This window comes from Cavia porcellus, unplaced genomic scaffold, assembly GCF_034190915.1.
Source record: "Cavia porcellus strain 051 isolate PalLab524CR breed Dunkin Hartley unplaced genomic scaffold, mCavPor4.1 scaffold_45, whole genome shotgun sequence".
NCBI classification, from domain to species: Eukaryota; Metazoa; Chordata; class Mammalia; order Rodentia; family Caviidae; genus Cavia; species Cavia porcellus.
This window is the reverse complement of record NW_026947528.1, coordinates 6,459,479-6,480,611: the sequence shown is the minus strand read 5'-3', so window position 1 is coordinate 6,480,611 and position 21,133 is coordinate 6,459,479. Positions and strand designations below refer to the sequence as shown.

The 21,133-nt window shown below is 43.9% G+C and overlaps 1 long non-coding RNA gene across 2 annotated transcripts; it reads left to right on the top strand.

Annotated features, from left to right (window-relative positions):
* The first annotated feature begins 6,334 nt into the window (after positions 1-6,334).
* On the top strand, positions 6,335-20,232 carry LOC106026730 (uncharacterized). 2 transcript variants are annotated; one of them, XR_010045878.1, is made up of 3 exons: positions 6,335-6,393; positions 11,416-11,585; positions 17,689-20,232. It is a non-coding gene; the product is annotated as an uncharacterized LOC106026730 (long non-coding RNA). The 2 variants fall into 2 exon arrangements; XR_010045879.1 differs by lacking the exon at positions 6,335-6,393 and adding an exon at positions 10,659-11,326.
* Positions 20,233-21,133: the final 901 nt, after the last annotated feature.

The following is a 21,133-nucleotide window of genomic DNA, read 5'->3' as shown; positions in this document are numbered from 1 at the left end:
CTAATTCAGACCCTCCTATTCACACCACCCCGTGATGTTTTTCTCACTCGCACTCGTGAATGGCCTGTTAGAAACCTTTACAAGACCCACCACCCCGCGATGTTTTTCAGAAACCTGTCCTATATTGCCACTTCTTTTTTCCCAAACTCCCCATGCTGACCACCCCGTGGTGCTTTTCTCTATCCTAAATTACCACTCATTGCCTATCCTAATTCAGACCCTCCGATTCACAACACCCCATGATGTTTTTCTCACTCCTAGTAGTGTATGGCCTGTTAGAATGCCTTACAATGTGCACCACCTAGCTATGTTTTTCAAAAACCTATGCTACATTGCCACTCCATGTTTCCTGACCTCCCCATGCTGACCACCCCATGGTACTTTTCTCCGTCTTTCATTGCCACTCATTGTCTATCCTAATTCAGACCCTCCGATTCACACCACCCCATGATGTTTTTCTCACTTCTACCAGTGAATGACCTGTTAGAAACACTTACAATGCGCACCACCCCGCGATGTTCTTCAGAAACCTATTCTACATTGCCACTGCATGTTTCCTAACCTCCCCATGCTGACGACCCCGTGGTGCTTTTCTCCAGCCTACAATGCCACTCACTGCCTATCCTAATTGAGACCCTCTGATTCACACCAACACGTGATGTTTTTCTAACTCCTACTGGTGAATGGCCTGTTAGAAAAACTTACAATGCGCAGGACCACGCGATGTTTTTCAGAAACCTATCCTACATTGCCACGGCATGACTCCTGACCTCCCCATGCTGACCGCCCTGTGGTGCTTTTCTCCATCCTACATTGCCACTCACTGCCTAACCTAATTCAGACCCGCAGATTCACACCACCCCGTAAAGTTTTTCTGACTCCCATTAGTGAATGTACTGTTAGAAACCCTTACAACGTGCACCACCCCGCGATGTTTTTCAGAAACCTATCCTACATGGGCACTGCATGTTTCCTGACTTCCCCATGCTGACCAGCCCGTGGTGCTTTTCTCCATCCTACATTGCCACTCACTGCCTATCCTAATTCAGACCCTACGATTCACAACACCCCGTGATGTTTTTCTTACTCTTAGTAGTGTATGACCTGTTAGAAAGCCTTACAATGCGCACAACCTAGCTATGCTTTTCAGAAACCTATCCTACATTGCCACTGCATGTTTCATGACATCCCCATGCTGACCACCCCGTGGTGATATTCTCCATCCTACATTGCCACGCACTGCCTATCCTAATTCAGACCCACTGATACACATCACCCCATGATGTTTTTCTGTCTCCTACTAGTGAATGGCCTGTTAGAAACCCTTACAATGCGCACTACCCTCGATGATTTTCAGAAAATTATCCTACATGGTAACTGCATGTTTCCTGACCTCCCCATGCTGACCACCCCGTTGTGCTTTTCCCCATCCTACATTGCCACTCACTGACTATTCAAATTCAGACCCTCCAATTCACACTCCCCGTGATGTTTTTCTCACTCCAACTAGTGAATGGCCTGTTAGATACACTTACAATGCACACCACCCCGTGATGTTTTTCAGAAACTTATCCTACATTGCAACTGCATGTTTCCTGAACTCCCCATGCTGACCACCCCGTGGTGCTTTTCTGCATCCTATATTGCCACTAACTACCTATCCTAATTCAGACCCTCGGATTGACACCACCCCATGATGTTTTTCTAACTCCTAGTAGTGAATGGCCTGTTAGAAACCCATACAATGTGCACCACCCCGCATTGTTTTTCAGAAACCTATCCTAAATTGCCACTGCATGTTTACTGACATCCCCATGCTGACCACCCCGTGGTGCTTTTCTCCATCCTTCATTGCGACTCACTGCCTATCGTAATTCAAACACTCTGATTCACACCACCCCATGATGTTTTTCTCATTCCTACTACTGAATGGCCTGTTATAAACACTTACAGTGCGCACGACCCGGCGATGTTTTTCAGAAACCTATCCTACATTGCCACTGCATGTTTCCTGACCTCGACATGCTGAAAAACCCGTGATGCTTTTCTCCATCCTACATTGCCTCACAATGCCTATGCTAATTCAGAACCTCTGATTCACACCACCCTGTGATGTTTTTCTCACTCCTACTAGTGAATGGCCGGTTTGAAACCCTTACAAGGTACACCACCGTGCGATGTTTTTCAAAAAACTATCCTAAATTGCCCCTGCATATTTCGTGACATCCCCATGCTGACCAACCCATGGTGCTTTTCTCCATCCTACAATGCCACTCACGGCCTATCCTAACTCAGACCCTCCAATTCACATCACCCCGTGAGATTTTTCTCACTCCTACCAGTGAATGGCCTGTTAGAAACACATACAATTCTCACCACCCCGCGATATTTTTCAGAAAACTATCCTACTTTGGCACTGCATGTTTCCTGACCTCCCCATGCTGACCACCCCGTGGTGTTTTTCTTCATCGTACATTGCCACTGACTGCCAATCCTAATTAAGGCCCTCCGATTCACAACACCCCGTGATGTTTTTATCACTCCTACTAGTGAATGGCCTCTTAAAAACCCTTACAATGGGCACCACCCCGTGATGTTTTTCAGAAACCTATACTACATTGCCACTGCATGTTTCCTGACTTCCACATGCTGACCACCCCGTGGTGCTTTTCTCCATCCTACATACCCACTCACTGCCGATCCTAATTCAGACCCTCCGATTCACACCACCCCGTGATTTTTTTCTCACTCCTGCTAGTGAATGGCCTGTTAGAAACCCTTACAATTCGCACCTCCCCACAATGTTTTTCAGAAACCTATCCTACATTGCCACTGCATGTTTCCTGACCTCCCCATGCAGACCACCTCGTGGTGCTTTTCTTCATCGTACATTGCCACTCACTGCCTATCTTAATTAAGACCCTCCGATTCACAACACCCCGTGATGTTTTTCTCAATCCTACTAGTGAATGGCCTCTTAGAAACCCTTACAATGGGCACCACCCCGCGATGTTTATCAGAATCCTATCCTACATGGCCACTGCATGTTTCCTTACCTCCACATGCTGACCACCCCGTGGTGCTTTTCTCCATCCTACATTGCCACTCACTACATATCCTAATTTAGACCCTCCAATGCACATCACTCTGTGAAGTTTTTCTCATTCCTACTAGTGAATGGCCTGTTAGAAACCCTTACAATGCGCACCACCCTGCGATGTTTTTCAGAAACCTATCCTACATTGCCCCTGCATGTTTCCTGATTTCCCCATGCTGACACCCCTTGGTGCTTTTCTCCATCCTACTTTGCCACTCCCTGCCTGTACTAATTCAGACCCTCCTATTCACACCACCCCGTGATGTTTTTCTCACTCGCACTAGTGAATGGCCTGTTAGAAACCTTTACAAGACCCACCACCCCGCGATGTTTTTCAGAAACCTGTCCTATATTGCCACTTCTTTTTTCCCAAACTCCCCATGCTGACCACCCCGTGGTGCTTTTCTCTATCCTAAATTACCACTCATTGCCTATCCTAATTCAGACCCTCCGATTCACAACACCCCATGATGTTTTTCTCACTGCTAGTAGTGTATGGCCTGTTAGAATGCCTTACAATGTGCACCACCTAGCTATGTTTTTCAAAAACCTATGCTACATTGCCACTCCATGTTTCCTGACCTCCCCATGCTGACCACCCCATGGTACTTTTCTCCGTCTTACATTGCCACTCATTGTCTATCCTAATTCAGACCCTCCGATTCACACCACCCCATGATGTTTTTCTCACTTCTACCAGTGAATGACCTGTTAGAAACACTTACAATGCGCACCACCCCGCGATGTTCTTCAGAAACCTATTCTACATTGCCACTGCATGTTTCCTAACCTCCCCATACTGACGACCCCGTGGTGCTTTTCTCCAGCCTACAATGCCACTCACTGCCTATCCTAATTGAGACCCTCTGATTCACACCAACACGTGATGTTTTTCTAACTCCTACTGGTGAATGGCCTGTTAGAAAAACTTACAATGCGCAGGACCACGCGATGTTTTTCAGAAACCTATCCTACATTGCCACGGCATGACTCCTGACCTCCCCATGCTGACTGCCCTGTGGTGCTTTTCTCCATCCTACATACCCACTCACTGCCGATCCTAATTCAGACCCTCCGATTCACACCACCCAGTGATGTTTTTCTCACTCCTACTAGTGAATGGCCTGTTAGAAACCCATACAATGCCCACCACCTAGCTATGTTTTTCAGAAACCTATCCTACATTGCCACTGCATGTTTCCTGACATCCCCATGCTGACCACCCCGTGGTGCTTTTCTTCATCGTACATTGCCACTCACTGCCTATCCTAATTAAGACCCTCCGATTCACAACACCCCGTGATGTTTTTCTCCATCCTACATTGCCACTCTCTACTTATCCTAATTCAGACCCTATGATTCAAAACAGCCCGTGATGTTTTTCTCACTCCTACTAGTGAATGGCCTCTTAGAAACCCTTACAATGAGCACCACCCCACGATGTTTTTCAGAAACCTATCCTACATGGCCACTGCATGTTTCCTGACCTCCCCATGCTGACCACCCCGTGGTGCTTTTCTCCATCCTACATTGCCACTCACTGCCTATCCGAATTCAGACACTCCGATTCACACCAACCTATGACGTTTTTCTCACTCCTACTAGTGAATGTACTGTTAGAAACCCTTGCAAGGCGCAACACCCCACGATGTTTTTCAGAAACCTATCCTACATGGCCACTGCATGTTTCCTGACATCCTCATGCTGACAACCCCGTTGTGCTTTTCTCCATCCTACATTGCCACTCACTGCCTATCCTTATTCAGACCCTACGATTCACAACACCCCATGATGTTTTTCTCACTCCTAGTAGTTTATCGCCTGTTAGAATGCCTTACAATGCGCACCTCCTAGCTATGTTATTCAGAAACCTATCCTACTTTGACACTGCATGTTTCCTGACATCCCCATGCTGACCACCCCGTGGTGATATTCCCCATCCTACATTGCCACTCACTTCCTTATCCTAATTCAGATCCTCTGATTCACACAACCCCGTGATATTATGCTCCCTGCTCTTAGTGAATGCCTTCTTAGAAGGATTTACAATGCACACTGCCATGCGATGTTTTTCAGAAAACTATCCTACATTGCACTGCATGTTTCCTGACCTCCCCATGCAGACCACCCCGTGGTGCTTTTCTCCATCCTACATTGCCCCACACTGCCTATCCTAATACAGACCCTCCGATTCACATCAACCCATGATGTTTTTCTCACTCTTACTAGTAAATGGCCTGTTAGAAAACTTTACAAGGCGCAGCACACCGCGATGTTTTTCAGAAACCTATTCTACATTGCCACTGCATATTTCCTGACCTCCCCATGCTGACCACCCCATGGTGCTTTTTTCGATCCTACATTGCCACTCACAGCCTATCCTAATTCGGACCCTCCAATTCACACCACCCTGTGATGTTTTTCTCCCTTCTGCAAGTAAATGGCCTGTTAGAAACACTTACAATGCTTACAAACCCGTGATGTTTTTCAGAACCCTATCCTACATTACCACTGCATATTTCCTGACCTCCTCATGCTGACAGCCCATTTTGCTTTTCTGCATCCTACATTGTCACTCACTGCCTATCCTAATTCAGATCCTCCGATTCACACCACCCCGTGATATTTTTCTCACTCCTTCTAGTGAATGGCCTGTTAGATACCCATACAAGGCACACCAACCCGCGTGGTTTTTCAGAAACCTATCCTACATCGCCACTGCATATTTCCTGACATCCCCATGCTGGCCATCCCGTGGTGTTTTTCTCCATCCTACATTGCCACTCACTGCCTATCTTAATTCAGACCCTCCGATTCACACCACCCATGATGTTTTTCTCACTCCTACTAGTGAACGGCCTTTTAGAAACCCTTAAAAGGCGCACTACTCCGCGTCGTTTTTCGAAAACCTGTCCTATACATCTGATAACCATGGATGCTTTGCTATACTCAAGATTTCCTGCTTTGAACAATCCCTGAAGCCCAGACAGTGAATCTCCAGTCTCCTTTCCAATGAAAAGAACTGCTTCCCCCAAGTGTTGGTCAGTGAGAGGGATAGAAGATCATCCATGGGAATCAGCACAGCCTCTAAAATAGGTCTTCAGCACAGCCTCTACAATAGCCAAGGCCACAGCTAAGTACTTACTGTGGAACCCCCATTTCATCCTCAGTGAACCCTGATGTCTTGATCCACTCAGCACACCACCATTCAGTATTGAAAACTGGGGTTGAGTGAGTCCCTTGTACATGACCAGGACCTGAATCCGCAGGTGGTCAAGTCTCTCTGGGCTGCTAAGGTAAGAACTCACCTCAGCTTTGGTGCCTCTGGGGCTGAGAATTCAGCCCTAGAAAAGTCCAGAGAGAAGTGGCTGGAGCTGGGCCAGCTGTCCAGGAAAGCTGGCTCCAGAGGCTTCCTCAGGCTGTGAGGCCCATCTGCCTGCACCAGGCTTGCCATACAGACCTCTGCCAGGTTCTCTGGTGACTGAGTTCCCATCTGTGGTGAGATAGTGGGGAGACATGGAATTGATGTCCTGCACATGGCATCTCGGGGGTTTGGGGCTGAAGAAAAGCCCACACTCTAAATGGTCCACAGGGCTTCATGGTACAAGGCTCACAGGAGGACCCCAACAGAAAGGGGAATTTCATATTGAAAGTTACCTTTCATGAGGGACACTTAGGAATACTAGCATGCTCAGTTCACCTTGATAGAGGAGAGGCTGAATAGAACTCTATGCATGAACAAAACTATGAGTAATAAGATGGTCCCCATTTTAGACATGAGAAAACAGAGGCTCATTCTGGATGTCCAAGTTCACTAATGAGGCCCACAGAATGCTCCTCAGGTTTCTGATGAAATGTCCCATGAAGGAATTAAGTTCCTCTTCCATAGCCATGGAAGGTGAGCAGCTGTGTTCACTGCTCTCTTGTTCTCATTTAGCCCAGAGGCTCCTGCAATAGGAACTGCGGTGCCTGAAAAAAATTCTGTAACACAAGTGCCAGATAAATCAACAGAGTGGACTGACGTTTGAGGTGAACACATCTCTGATGAGGTGATGATATGTAAGAGCTTGAGACAGGGTGAAAGACAGCCAGCTAATGGTCCATGGACACCAGGCCCAGGACTGACAATGAGGTGCAATGGTAGAATTCAATCATGACAATAAATGAAGTGACTTTGTTTCTATGTCCCTTTCTCCTGCTTCTACCAACATGTGGAGAGTGATCTTGTCTGTGACAAGGTAGAGACTGAGTAGAGAGGATATGGTAGCTGAGCACTGGGAGTCCAGCTTCCTTGGTAGCAGGACTATGGATCCAGTGTTTGACAAGCCCTGGAGCGATGTGCCCAAAGTTCCTCTCAGTCATCTGTGGGCCTCCTTACAGTCCCTTCTGCTCACACACCCTGCACCGGAGCCCATACCTATTGTAATTGTGGGTCCCAGTATCTGGAGCAGGGACATGGCACACAGGGCCCAGGAAAGAGCTCCAGGCCAATGGTCTGTGTGCAGCACTGTAGCAGCAGTGCCCAGCAGCCTGGAGGAAGCCTGAGGCTCTGAGACACCACAGGTTTTATGTTGTTAATCTAGATAATCTTATGTTCCTCAAAGACAGACAGCTCTGTCCCAGACTTCTACCCAGAACCATAGGAGATGTTTATGGAGGCTGTGGATAAACATGGGCACTGCCCTTTTCCTCCTGCCAGCCTTGTTCTGTGGGTAAGAACATGACAGTGACCCATGCTCAGAGATTCCCAGTACCTGCCCCTACCCAGGAGAATCTGCCCTCAGTGCCTCTCCTCAACCTCCCTCAGACTGATGACCTAGGCAGGAATTGTTTAGGGGGACTCACAGTGGTGGCCAGGCCTAAAGAGACATGTCTGGATTCAGTATATCTGAGTGGCTGGTGGCCAAGCCTAGGGACATCTGTCCTGGGGTCCCTCTTGTGTCTGGGCACCAGGGGCCTTGGGCCAGTGAGCCCTGCCCAGTGCTGACTTGTCTGTTGGGCAGTTCTCTGAGAGCATCCTGAAGCATCTGGGCCAAGTGAACCATCCTTTCACTTATTCCCAGGTGATTTTCTCATGTGGGGTCCGGCTGAGGCTTCTAGGCATGGGAAAGCAGCACAGCATATACACTGGTCACTCTATTGAGCTATGTGCCTGTGAAGGCTGTCGCCACACCAAGGTGCCTCGTGACCAGAGCCTTCAGAGTTCTGTTAAGGCCTGTTGCCAAAGAAATGAGGTCACAGGCTGGTGTCCATAGCTGGGCCTCCCCCTCTGATGACCCTTGTCTTTTTATTGTGGAACAAATCTGTATTCACCTTAGAAACAGCAAAGTGAAAAACTAGAAAACTGTGTGTGGTTTTACACTTTGAAGTTTTTAATGCAGCAAACATGTAGATGCTTCAGATGTGGCAGGCATTGTGCCAAGCACACATTTCCATCCAAAGTGTCCATTCTCTCTGAGTATGAGTTGTTCACTGTCTTCACTGACAGATCTGTCACATTTTCCGAGGACTTTCTTTTCTGGGCTTATGATAGTTTCATTTCAATTCCAATAGTGAGCATGGAGATGCTCCTAGAACACACATAATAATTTTTTTAAGGATGTGAATGTTTCATGTTATAACCCCTGTCTGTCCAGGGAAGGAGGATTCATAGCAAGTTTTACTCTCACGTGCCTATGAATGATTACTTACTCATCCTTAGATGTTTACCTCAACCACACACTGTAGTGCTCTGTACTCTGACATCCTGTGAGGGGAAACAGCAGGTGGTGAGTGCAAGGGGAGGCTTTGCCAGGCTGTGGACATCATCACTCCATGCTGATGAAGGACATATGTGTATCACTCCTGGCAAACTTGTCTCCTACCTACAGCTATCACTTCCTGTCCTCGCATCCCAAACAGACCATTGGCTTTGTGTCCCTGCTGGGTAGTTTGCCTTTCCTAGAGGTGATGGCACTGTGCCTGTTCAGTTGTGATGCTCTTTGGTTGGTCTCATGCAAGCAGTGTCTCAGTCCTGGACTCACCCTCTGATGCCACAAACCACTAATATGGGGCTGAACCAACCACGTGTGACTTCTTCGTGACCTGTCACCCATCTGCTGTTGGCCCTTTGTTCTATTCCATGGTCGGCACTTGAAATTCACCTGCCACAGCCATTTTTTAACACAGGTTTGAGTGGATACAGGCTTTTATTTTCAAGAAAAAGTACTTAAATATGAAATTACTGAATCATATTGCTGGTGTATGGCCAACTCAGAAATTCTTAAAGTGTCTTTGAAGCAGTTGTTTAAAGCCGAGTTAGGTGGTTGCTTTTTGTTTTGTTTTGTTTTCTTATGCTATACTATGCTATGCTATTTTATGTTACATTATGTTATTTTTTGGTGAGGATTTTGAAACACCCTCAGTGTATTTTCAGTGCTTTCTGATTTAATTTTGTATAATCAACTTGAGAAAATAAAAGAATATCACATAACTCTGTAGTTTTGTTTTGGAGAAAATTTAAAAAGGAAAACACAGTCAGGGTTGTTGGTGCACACCTGTCATTCCGGTACTCTGAAGGCAGATGGATTGTTGGGAATTTGAGGTCATCTTGGACTACAAGGGAAGATCAAGTCTAGCCTGAACTGCATAGCAGAACCCTATCTCAAAACAAAGCATAAAAGAAAGAAAAAAAGAAAGAAAGAATAAGAGAAAAAATTTTTAAATAAAATTTCAAAAATCGCCTATGAATTCAAAATATAAATATTTGTGAGGTTTCTTGCAAGTGTACTTCAGTCAGCACACCTAGCATAAGGTTTACCATCATGTAGAGATTGATCTACTTGCTTTGTTTCAATGTTTTTGAATGTTTTACTGAGATGACTACAGATACCCTACTGAATATACCCTCTAAGGATTTGGCTACCTCTGTAAGAACATCATGATCATTGTTTTTGTACTTTCCTAAATTTATATTTAGAACCAGAATTTGATGAAGGGATTTCTATTTTTTAAATAGTAATAAGGACCTTAAAAGGATACTCTTTTTAAGTCTATGGAAACATAAAAATGATTGTAGAATAGTAGTGGTTAATGTACCTTGCCCTATGATTTCTTAATGATCAATATTATCATACATTTGTAAAATATTTAGCTTTTTTACAAATTTTGACCCATGGTCTCACTAATTTCCTGAGTATTCCAGGCTAAGTTTAAACCCTTCATCATTCTTCCTCTCCCTCCCAGACAGCTGGGAATATACGTATACATACATTATCCTGAGTTGGTAATTGGCAGTAATTTTGTGTATTTGTGTAGTAAAAGTTTCAGCCTTGCTCTTTAGACACTTTGCAGAAAGAGTCAATCTAGTTAAGCTATCTGCCACCTTACTAACCTGTACTTTCTTTCAGTGAGTAGGACTGAAAATCACATTAACAATGGTTGTGGATTCTCTGCTTTTCCAACTGTGGTCAGCATGCGCTTCAGGAGATCACTTCAAATGACTTCTGCACTGGGACTGAGGCTTGGTGTCCTTGAAACACATTCTCTGTTTCTCTGGTCCCTCATGGAAATTAATGACTGACATCAAATTCCAAGGAAGGTGTGAAAGTTAAGGCTACTTGGGGCACACTGCCCTCCAGAAATCCAGGCCAGTGTAAAACATTTACCCTCCCATTCTACTTTCCAAGGTTTTGTTTTGGTTATGGTTTTGGTTTTTCATTCAGTTTCTAGAGATTGAGTACAGATCTTTTGCATTTAGCTCCATTACCTTCCACTTTTAAAAATCTTCCTTTTTTTTCAGGAGTTTCTCAATAAGTTGCTAAGTTGGTGGGTCTATCCTTGAATTTGTGATATTTCTGCCTCAGCCTTCCAGGCAGCTGGCATTACAAGCCACACACCAGACCTGGTCTCATTATAGTGTTGTTAAAAACTCATTTGATGAGCAAGGAATGGTGAAAATGCCTGCAATGTCAGAACTCAGGCCACTGAGGCAGCAGGATTCCTGGGATTTCCACACAAGACTGCAACACACTCTGAGTTCAGCTCAGGCCACAATGACACAGGGAGACCCTGACCAGAAAAAGAAAATAAACATGTGGGAACAGACAGGAAAGGAAAGAAGAAATAAAACAAAATTCCTGGTGACTATGAATTGGTTTGTCTCTGGGCTATGCATTTTAATCTGCCGTCCTGTTCTTGCAGTATAAGATCCTTTGACTGCCTTCAATTTACAATATACCTGGAAACCAGGTATTTTGATGCCTTTCCTTTTAATGTTCTTTCCTAGGCTGTAGGATGACTCTTTGTAATTCCTTGTGAATTTTCATTTTTTTTTCTAGGAAAGTATTAGTGATACTTTGACATGAATGGCACTGAAACAGCTGGTTGCTCTGGGTATCCTGAACATTGTAACAACATGAATTCTTCCCATCCACCATCACAGTGTGTCTTTTCTTCTGTTAGTGCCATTTCACTCATTGCATCAGTTTCTACAGTTTTTAAAGAAAAGGTGAGTTTGGTTAATTTTTTCCTAAGCATTAACTCTTTTTGATGAATTATGCAATAAATTGTGTTCTATGTATTTGAGGCTAGAGTTTGTATGAAGTGCATAAAAATGAATTGATTAGGACATGTGGATCTTGTATCTCGGAATTTAAGTGATTTATAAATTTAACCCTAAAAGGTTTTCAGTGGAGTTTTAAGTTTCTTATATGCAAGGTTGTGTCCTCAGGAAACAGAGCCAACTCTTAATTCTTACTTTCTGATTTGAAAGGCATTGCTTTGTTATTCTTAACTAAATTCTAGGGTTAGGACTTCAAATATTATGTTGAAAAGATTTGCAAGTCTTGTCTTGTTCCTGATCTGAGTAGAAAATCTTGCAGTTTGTCTGCCTCTGAGCACCATGTCAGGGATGGACTTCTCATAATAAAGATCATCATACCTGCATAGCCTATGCTGCACTGAGGCCCATTCTTCCTACACATGGTGTGTGTGAGTAGTTCTTCCCATGACAGAATGTTCAACTTTGGAATTTTTGAAAGCTATTTTTCCAAGTCTATTGAGGGGTTAGCTGTGCCCCATTCTGTGAAAGAGACAAGTGACACTGAATGGTTTTTGCAGTGGAACCATTCCTGCAGCACTGGGATTGATATTGGTGTTGATTGTGGTGCTTCACTTTTCCATGTTCTGGTAAATTTCCTGGAAGAATCCAAAAATGATTACTACTTATTCTTTATTACACATTTGAAAAATTTTTGAGGGACATTTATCTTAGCCTGGCTTTTGTTGTTGGTATTAATCAGTTTTGATTGTTGATCCATTGCCTATGTTATTTTTTCCTCTGTTCATCAGTGTGTTTGCTCCTGATGTGTGTGGGTCAGTGACTCCAGTGGAGACCACATTCCCATTAAGGTCACGTGTCATTTTACTTAGGGATGCCGCCATTTATTTTGTATTTTCAAGCTCTCCCTGTAGTATGTATTTTTGTCAGTCACTCCTTTCATTTACTTAGTCTTTTAATGCAAACTGTTCTCCTCGGGTGGCTATTGCTGGGGGAAACTGGAGCTGGTCAGGTGCCCGTATCTTATTTCAGGCCTCATACCCTAGCCTGCCTGCAGTGTCCCCATCTCCTGACCTGCTCACTGTAAATACCTGTCCCACTTCACAGCTATGATGAGTCCACATGCAGCAGTTCAGATCTGGCTTGGGTGGAAGACATTCAGCCAATGTGGGCTCTGTAACAGGCTGACCTTTTCATAGAGATCTCACCTGTGTGAGACAGGGGGCCTGAGGTCTGCAGGGAGGAGCTCTGGCAGCAGGGTCTTTCCTGCCCTCTTCTGTCCAGTGTGCAGTGTGTGCTTCTTTGCTGAGATGCTGACTTGTGGATCAAGAAGCCCAGAACTGGACCTTTCTTGCCTCTGGTGCAGCGGTGTCCTGTACCTCTGCCTGGTCCATTTTCTCCTGACATCAGATCTCCACAGAGATCTGAGCACCCCTAGACTTCCTCTTCCAGACTCCGACTCAAAGTGGAGACTTCAGGTATGAAATATTTGATTATGAAATTCAACCTGTATACATTTAACCTAGAAATTCCACTGCTAAGTCTTCATTATAAAAAATGAGATTGGCAGTCACATGTATTCTCTTCTTACTCATAGTGTGAAAAGTTAGAAACCATGAATTTACCACAACAAAGCTGCCAAGTGAATTACAAACTAACAGGCACTGAAAATGCTGAAAGAAAGCCATGTCCTAGGCCATGGCCCTGGTCTTCCCTGATATGACAGAGAGCTTGTGGCCTGGCCCTCTCTCCACTCAGCAGTGAAGAGACACAGGCACACATGGCAGGCAAGGACTGGAGAGAGGAGCTAGTGGAGGGCAGACCATTATCCTGGGAGGGAAGCCTTTGTGGTTTTTCCATTTTCCATTTCCACTGCATTATTGACAGTGCTCCACTCAATATTTCTTCTCTTATGCTCAACTTAGTTAAGAATAAGTAGTGTTTAATTTCTTGAACAGATGAGTGAGAATGGAAGATTTAATTTTCATTTATATATAATGAAGGATATGCACAGTACAGAAACTTCAAACATAAGAATAAGGATTCTTGGTATTCAGAAAATCAACACATTGTTTATGACTAATTTTTAAAACCATAACACATGAGATCATGCAGAGCCCCTCCATGGTGGGGAGGTGCTGCCCTCCCCACCCTAGAAGCTACCATGTTCACCTGTGCCAGTGACTCTCAGAGGACAGCAAGAGTTTTTCTTCAGAGTCTCTTTTTCCAGCGAGGAGGAATTGAATTTTCCTGCTGCCCAGAGGCGCAGGGAGTGTGCAACATGCAGAAGAGCCCAGCACTGCCTGCCTTACAGCCTTTCCCCCACTGCATCCATGCTGCAGCCCTGCAGGCATGGGAGGGAAGAACCCCCAGGATGGAGGAAAGACTCTCCCCCCTCAGCCGTAGGGGCCTCAGTGACTGGGTCCCGGCCTCTGCTTCCACCAGGTGCCTGATACTGCCCTGGTTGGTGCTCTCATAGTGGATCTAACACACCCTCAGCCTCCTAGGCCAAGTGCATTTCCCACAGTGACCCTTCCAGTCTGCAAATTTTGCTCCTCTCCTTTCTGACTGTGGCTGGAGCATTAGAACAAAACACAGCATTAGCATTACCTTTTCTCTTTCTTTCTTTCTTGTTTTTTTTTTTTTTTGTTGTTGTTGTTGTTTTTTGGTTTCTTAAATTATTTAAGCATATATTTAAAACTGCATTTTGCCAAAAAGCTTTTCTTCAGTTTTTACTCCTCAGTTGTCTGGGGTTTTACATATTTGCACTGCAGTTCAAACCCTAGATGTTTGGATGCTCAGAATCCACTCTGCAGCTTGGTAGAATGAGGGAAGCAAAGCAGAACTTGAACTTGGGGACATTTCTGTCCCTTGTAGCATCTTGTAGAGCAAACCCTACCTAATGTCTTTTTACCCCCGAACTATAGGCTTCAGTAGCAACTGAATCTTCCACTGACAAAATGTGTGCCCTACATTTTTCCAAATAATGTCATTTCCTCTCAAATGGCTATGCAAATAGTATAAGGTTTCTTATGCCCAAACTTGAAAAATAATTTCCAGTAGAGAAGAGGCTGCCACCCCTCCTGAAATCATGATGGGATATTATGTAAATGCATATTCTGATCCACACCCTGGCAGCCATAAGCTGAGAGAGGTGGAGATGGCTTGTGCAGATAGGAATCACCTTGAAATTGTCAAGCAGCAGCAGCAGCAGCAAAAAGCAGGGGCCAGAGCTGATGAGACCTCACAGTAGGGTGATGAAATCTTGTGGTGGGTTTGCCCTGGGTTTACTGAGGCAGCTCAGTAACTCTAGGTTACTGCCAGGGTCCATCTTCCTGCAGTGCAATACAAAGGGGAAGTCATGTGCATGCAGCATTAACTGGGAGATTTTCTTTTGCAGTTAAGAAACTGTATGCATGAGATGTCCCCTCTGCCATAGGAGACCCCTCCCCGGAGTATTATTTCCATGTCTCCTAAAGGGTCAGTTTATTTACACAACATGCAGAGTGCTGTTCTGAGCCTTGCCTGCACCTCTGGGACCTGGGGCCAGGGCAGGGTTCCCTCCAGCAGCCAGGCACATCATGCTCCACACAGCTCTCCTATGTCCACCTCACTTGTGGTCCATGTCTTGTGGGAGGGGTCCCCCCCAGACACTTCACTGTAGTGCTACTGAGGACTGCAGACATGCCCAGAGCCATCGGAGCCTGTGACACAATCTTCAATTCCTCTTCATTGGGGGATGAGAGAAATTGAATCTCTCCTTCTGTCAACTCTATTTCTGCACTTAAGGATTTTTACTGAGGGGAATCAACAGCAAGTATGTTGATATCTGTGAAGCAGCTCAGTGGTGTATGACTTCCCGCCTTTCCCACAGAACAAGCCAATGTACAAACAGCTTATATGTAAATATCTTTTAAAAATGTAATGTGGTTCTATTGTATGTGTCTTTCATGGCTCCTTTTTCAGAAACTCTTCTCACCTGATAGTTGTGTTGTTTTCTTGTTTTTTGTTTTTTGTTTTTTGTTTTTTTTAACTGAGGAAGAAAAACAAAGACTGAGTGGCCCTGGTCCGGATACTGTGACCTCTCCTACAGCTGAGTCCTGGTCCTCTTCCAACCCATCCTTGTACTCTGTGCTGTCTCCACGCCCTCCCCCCACACCCTGGGAAGAAAGGGCACCTCTGTTTGCTTTAAGTGAGGCTTCTCAGGTGACATTTCTTCAACTAAGGAAACACCTCTTTTCCACCTTTATATGGACCTTCTGCCCCTTTTTCTGTCTTGTGAGGCTGCTAATGACAAGTCCAAGGAGGACTCTGTACTGGAGAACTATGTTTGTGTCATTAATATATGCTTTTATAAATGCCAGATTTAGAAAAAGAAAAAAGAAATTTTGGTTACATTTATCTGTTTCACAGGTTCCTGATAGATTCCTGTGCTACTTCCCCTCACAAAGATGACATTGTCCAATAAGGACTTTGAGAGTAAAACCAAGAAAATCATTCACATTTCTGGCCTCTGTAGCTCTGCTTCACTAAGTGATGGGCAAATCTCCCAGACTCTGCCTTGCTCTGCCTCTGTCACTCTGTCTGTCTCATGCACATCTCTGTGTATACACACATTGATGTCAGAGATACTACATTGTAAAACCTGAGACCATCCACACACACACATCCATCTTGCATCCATGTGTTATTTCATAATGAGATTCCTTGACCTCTTTCCCTGTGAGCCCAGAGAGACTGAGCTCAGCATCCCTGTAGCTTTCCCTGGTTCCCATGGCCCACACTGATGGCCTGCACCCTCTACATGGAGGGTAGAAAGGGTCCCAGTATCTTGCTGCTTCTAACAGTGCTGTGAACAAGTCTTGAAAAGAAAACTTAAAAGGTAGTGCATCTTTTTCTTTATTTTTTGTGTTGTGAAGCTCTCTGTGTGGGAGAAACTTCTATGCTTAGCTCTGTGAGGTTCATGGACCCTGTTAGAGCTGTGATGGGAGGTGGGGACAGGGGCTCTGCTCTGCCCCCAGTGTTCTCCACAGTGCTGTTCAGCACCTGCTTTAAAACCTGCCACTGGATGGGGACACAGCACATCACAGTGACCCATACTTGAATGTATCTGTAGTGGGATACTGTACATTCTATACACTTGCTGGCAATATGAGCTGATTCCCTCTTGAACTGCAAGAGTTTGTCTCTTATCTCACAAAACAAATGAAAAGGCAATTCCAACCTCAAAGATTAATGTGTTTAATTTTTAATTATAAACTGTAGTCTATCTGGGATTGTCCCCTTTATCAAAGAGAAATATCAGTTAGTCTCTTCCAGTACTGCTTGACCAGACAGAGTTGTGTTGAAGTGATGTAAAAACTTGGAGTAGTAAATCACAGAGGCAGAAAGATCAGTGGTGGCTGGGACTGGCAGGGAAGAGAGAGAATGGTGTCCAAATGGGAATGAAGTTTTGGGAAATGTTCTGGAACTATACAGAAATGAAGGTGGTGCACACTGAGAATGTGTACATGCCACTGCACTGAGGATGTTGATTAAAACAAATGAAATCATATCCTTTATTTAAAATTAATTTATGCCATAATATATAAAAGGATTATAGAGGTAAAGGCATGAAAATGGAAAAAAATCATGGAGGAGATGGGAAAGTCAGGTTTTCATCAAGAGCTGGCCTCAGGGTGAGGTTGAGGAGCTGCCAGCTGCTGACGGGCCCTGATAGCCTCAGCATTGGAGCTGACAGAGATCAGCTTCCTCTTGCTGGCTCTTCCTGTGGTCCCAGAGTTGGTGAGGGTACTGTAGTTGTGTCAGGCAGAAAGTCTGCACCTGGTCCTTGAGCTTGGTGCCCAGCCCACCATTCAACAGCAAGAGGAGAAAAGATCATCAGTTGCCCACATTCCTTGCACAGCCATCAGACTTCCAGTGACTGTCAGAGACAGCTCTGTGCACAAATCCACTACTAGGCAGTCTTCCCACACTGCATCTACCCACTGACTTCTGTGTCTCAGGGCTTCAAGGTGGTCCCTTAGCCTTGTCCCTTCTCATTTGTTCACAGGCCTGTACCCAGTCCTCCTCACTGTTGTTCTCTGCCTCACTGGGCTCACAGTGCTCCAGTTCAGGCAGGAGAAGTAACTTTGGAAGATCCATGTTGGTTTGCAGCTGCTGCTTGGAGCCAAGAATCAGGCCTAAGGTCCTGGGGGTGCAAGGTGTGGGCAGCTGAGTGTGAGCTGGGTGTTCCCACCCTAACTACTCTCCCAAGGCACCCTGCTGAGTTGGATACCTGGCTGCTGCTCCAGCTGTGGAGAGCCCAGTTCCACCCTATCTCCACCACTAGTGGAGCAGTGCTGCCCCAGACAGCTCTGGGGGACTGACAGATGACTCCATGGGAGAGCCTGTGAACAGTGTTGTGACCCCCTCTCTGTTCTTCAGGAAAGCTGTACACACATCTGTCTAGTGCTCCCCAGTGGTATGTTGCCTTCACAAGGGGATGGAAAAGTGTCTACTATGGTACTGGGATTGTGCTTCATACATATGTGAGAAGTGAGGGAACAGAAGGGATGGGTAGTGTTCCACCTTTCCTCAGCTGTTAGATTGCACAGAGACTTGCCACCCAGTACTCTGTGCTTCCTCTTGAGTCCCCTTCCACTGATGTGTTTCCATATCTAGGGAAGCCCAGAGGAAATCTCATGTACCATAAATTTAGTAGTATATGATCTGCCATCCAGGGTGACTGTGTTGCTCCCACTAGTGTGGAAGGTCAAGAGGGCAGTAGCTACATCTTTGTTGGTCATTGGATCATGGTCAGTGCCTGGCAAAGTGTCTGTTCACAGTGTAGCTCTATGTATATTCATGTACTCATGGCACCTACTGGTTCTGGTGATGTCATCTGAATGGGCCTGGGGCCTCTGCAAGGCCCAAGAGAATCTGGCTATGAATAATACATCCTAAACTCCATAGAGCATCCTAGGAATCAGATTTTGCATAATGGCAAGTTCATGTTCAAATTTAACAATTTAATCATCAGTGAAAATCTCTTAAAGTAAATAAAAAAGCTAGAGATTTTGTGTTAATACCTGTGGTTCATTCTTACAATGGAAAAGAAAAACGTGTAGTGTATAATCAGTCAAATCACAAGAATTATTGCTTTGTCCTCCAGAAACTAATGTGGGTGTGAAAGAAACAGACACACACCACGATGTTCAGATGCATGAAAAACACCACAGTGGAGGGAAACCCTGGGTATCCAAACAATATGGGAAAGCTTTAACCACACATAGAAATAGTAAGGAACATGAAAGAATTCACACTGGAGAGACCTCATGTATGTAAGCAATGTGGGAAAGCTTTTACAACCAGTGGACATTGTAAGCAACATGAAACAATTCACACTGGAGAGAAACCTTATGTATGTAAGCAATAAGCAAAAGCTTTTATCAAATGTGGACATCGTAAACAAGATGAAAGAACACTTGAGAAAAACCCTATATATGTAAGCAATGTGGGAAAGCTGTTACCTCACCTAGAGATTTTAAAAGTCATGAAAGAATTCACACTTGAGAAAAACTCTATATATGAAAGCAATGTGGGAAAGCTTTTACCTCACCTGGAGATTTTAAAAATCATGAATTCACACTGGTGAAAACCGTATGTATGTAAGCATTGTGGGAAAGCTTTTACCAACATGGACATTGTAAGCAACATGAAAGAATTCACACTGGAGAGAAACCCTATTTATGTCAGCAATGTGGGAAAGCTTTTACCCAATGTGGACTTTGTAAGCAGCATGAAAGTTCACACTTGATAGAAACCCGATATATGTGAGCACAGTGAGAAAGCTTTCAGTACAACTACATATTGTGTACTGCATGAAAATCTTCACACTGGCCAGAAACCATATATATGTAAGGAATACTGGAAAGCTTTCAGCAAAATGCTCATTGTCAAAACACATGAAAATATACCCTCTGGGGAGAAACTACATACATAAAGAATGTGGGAAAGCTTTCACCTCACATGGATATTGTAAAACACATCAACAACTTCACACTGGCGACAATACCTATGTATGTAAACAATGTGGGAGAGCTTTTACCACATATAGTCATTGGAGAACGCATGAAAGAATTCACACTGGTTGCTGGGGGTTTAGCTCAGCGGCATAAGTGCCTGCCTTGCAAGCAGGCAGTCGTGAGTTTGATCCCCGGTACCAATAAAAAGAAAAAAGACCAAAAAAAAAAAAAAGAATTCACACTGGGAAGAAACACTGGCTATGTAAGCAATGTGGGGATGCTTTCAGGAGCCAGAGTGAATGTGAAAATCAGGAGGAAACCCACACTGGGAATTCATTGTATACATTATGGGAATACTCTCAGCAAACATGATAATAGTTACATATCTGAAAGAGCTCACTGGGCAGAAATCCTATGTGGACTAGCAATGTGAGAAATATGTCAGTCAACACACTTTGTTAAATACATAGAAAAAGCCTCACTGATCTGAATTTTTAGATCTAAGTTTAGTTTTAAAATCCCAAGGAGTCCTGAAGAAATAATTAATACAAAAGTTTGATGTCCACATTTCTTCACAAATTTTCCAGAAATGACAAACCTGAGGTGGAGCTCTCCTCAAGTACATGTTATGTGATTTTTAGTTAATCACTTGTACTTATCTAGATTTTTTAAAGTGCATTTGTGCTTAAACATAGTGTCCTTTAATTAAACATGGTAAACTGAAATGTACTTTTTCTGTTCAAATATGCATAGTGTCTATGTACTTAATGTTTTGTCTTTAAAACTTAATTTTTGTATTTTTTGGTAAATTGTAATATTGATGCTGCATTTGTTGTAATCTTTTGCTTCATTTTCTGTGGCATAAATGATATTTCTGAAATTGATGCTATATTTGACATTAAGATATAAATTTAAAGAGGCTTGGAGCATATGTTTTTGACAAAGTTGTGTTCTTTTCACATGACTTGTACATTAATGAATGTTATGTTTTTCATGCTGTGACAAGATACTTGCTTATATCCTAACATCACTGGATTTATACCATGTACATTATGTTGCCTGTTTCTCTTTTTCCCTGGAGCAAATGTTGTCCTTTATGTAAATCTTTGTTTTTCTAACCATTAGAATATTACCTGTTATATTTATATTGCATCTTTTGTATTATTAAGTTTTCTACCACATTTACCAAAAGTAAACCATACTGCTGTGAATTTCTAATTGCCCCACACTGACAGAACCATAACTTGTCTCCAAAAGCATATAACAAATTATATTAATGTCTCCAGAAAGTACAAAATGTGGTATGATTTGTCAGTAACCACACTTTGAAAGGAATTTTTTAACTGTGGACTTGTTTTGGGGAAAAAGGTTGCTATTGAATGTATCATGCAAATGCCTTTATTTTACTCTTTGGTGTTGTGAACCTATTATCTATTTTGTAATTATTACTGATATTTCCTAAAGCACTGAAGTAATGGCATGAAGGGAAAT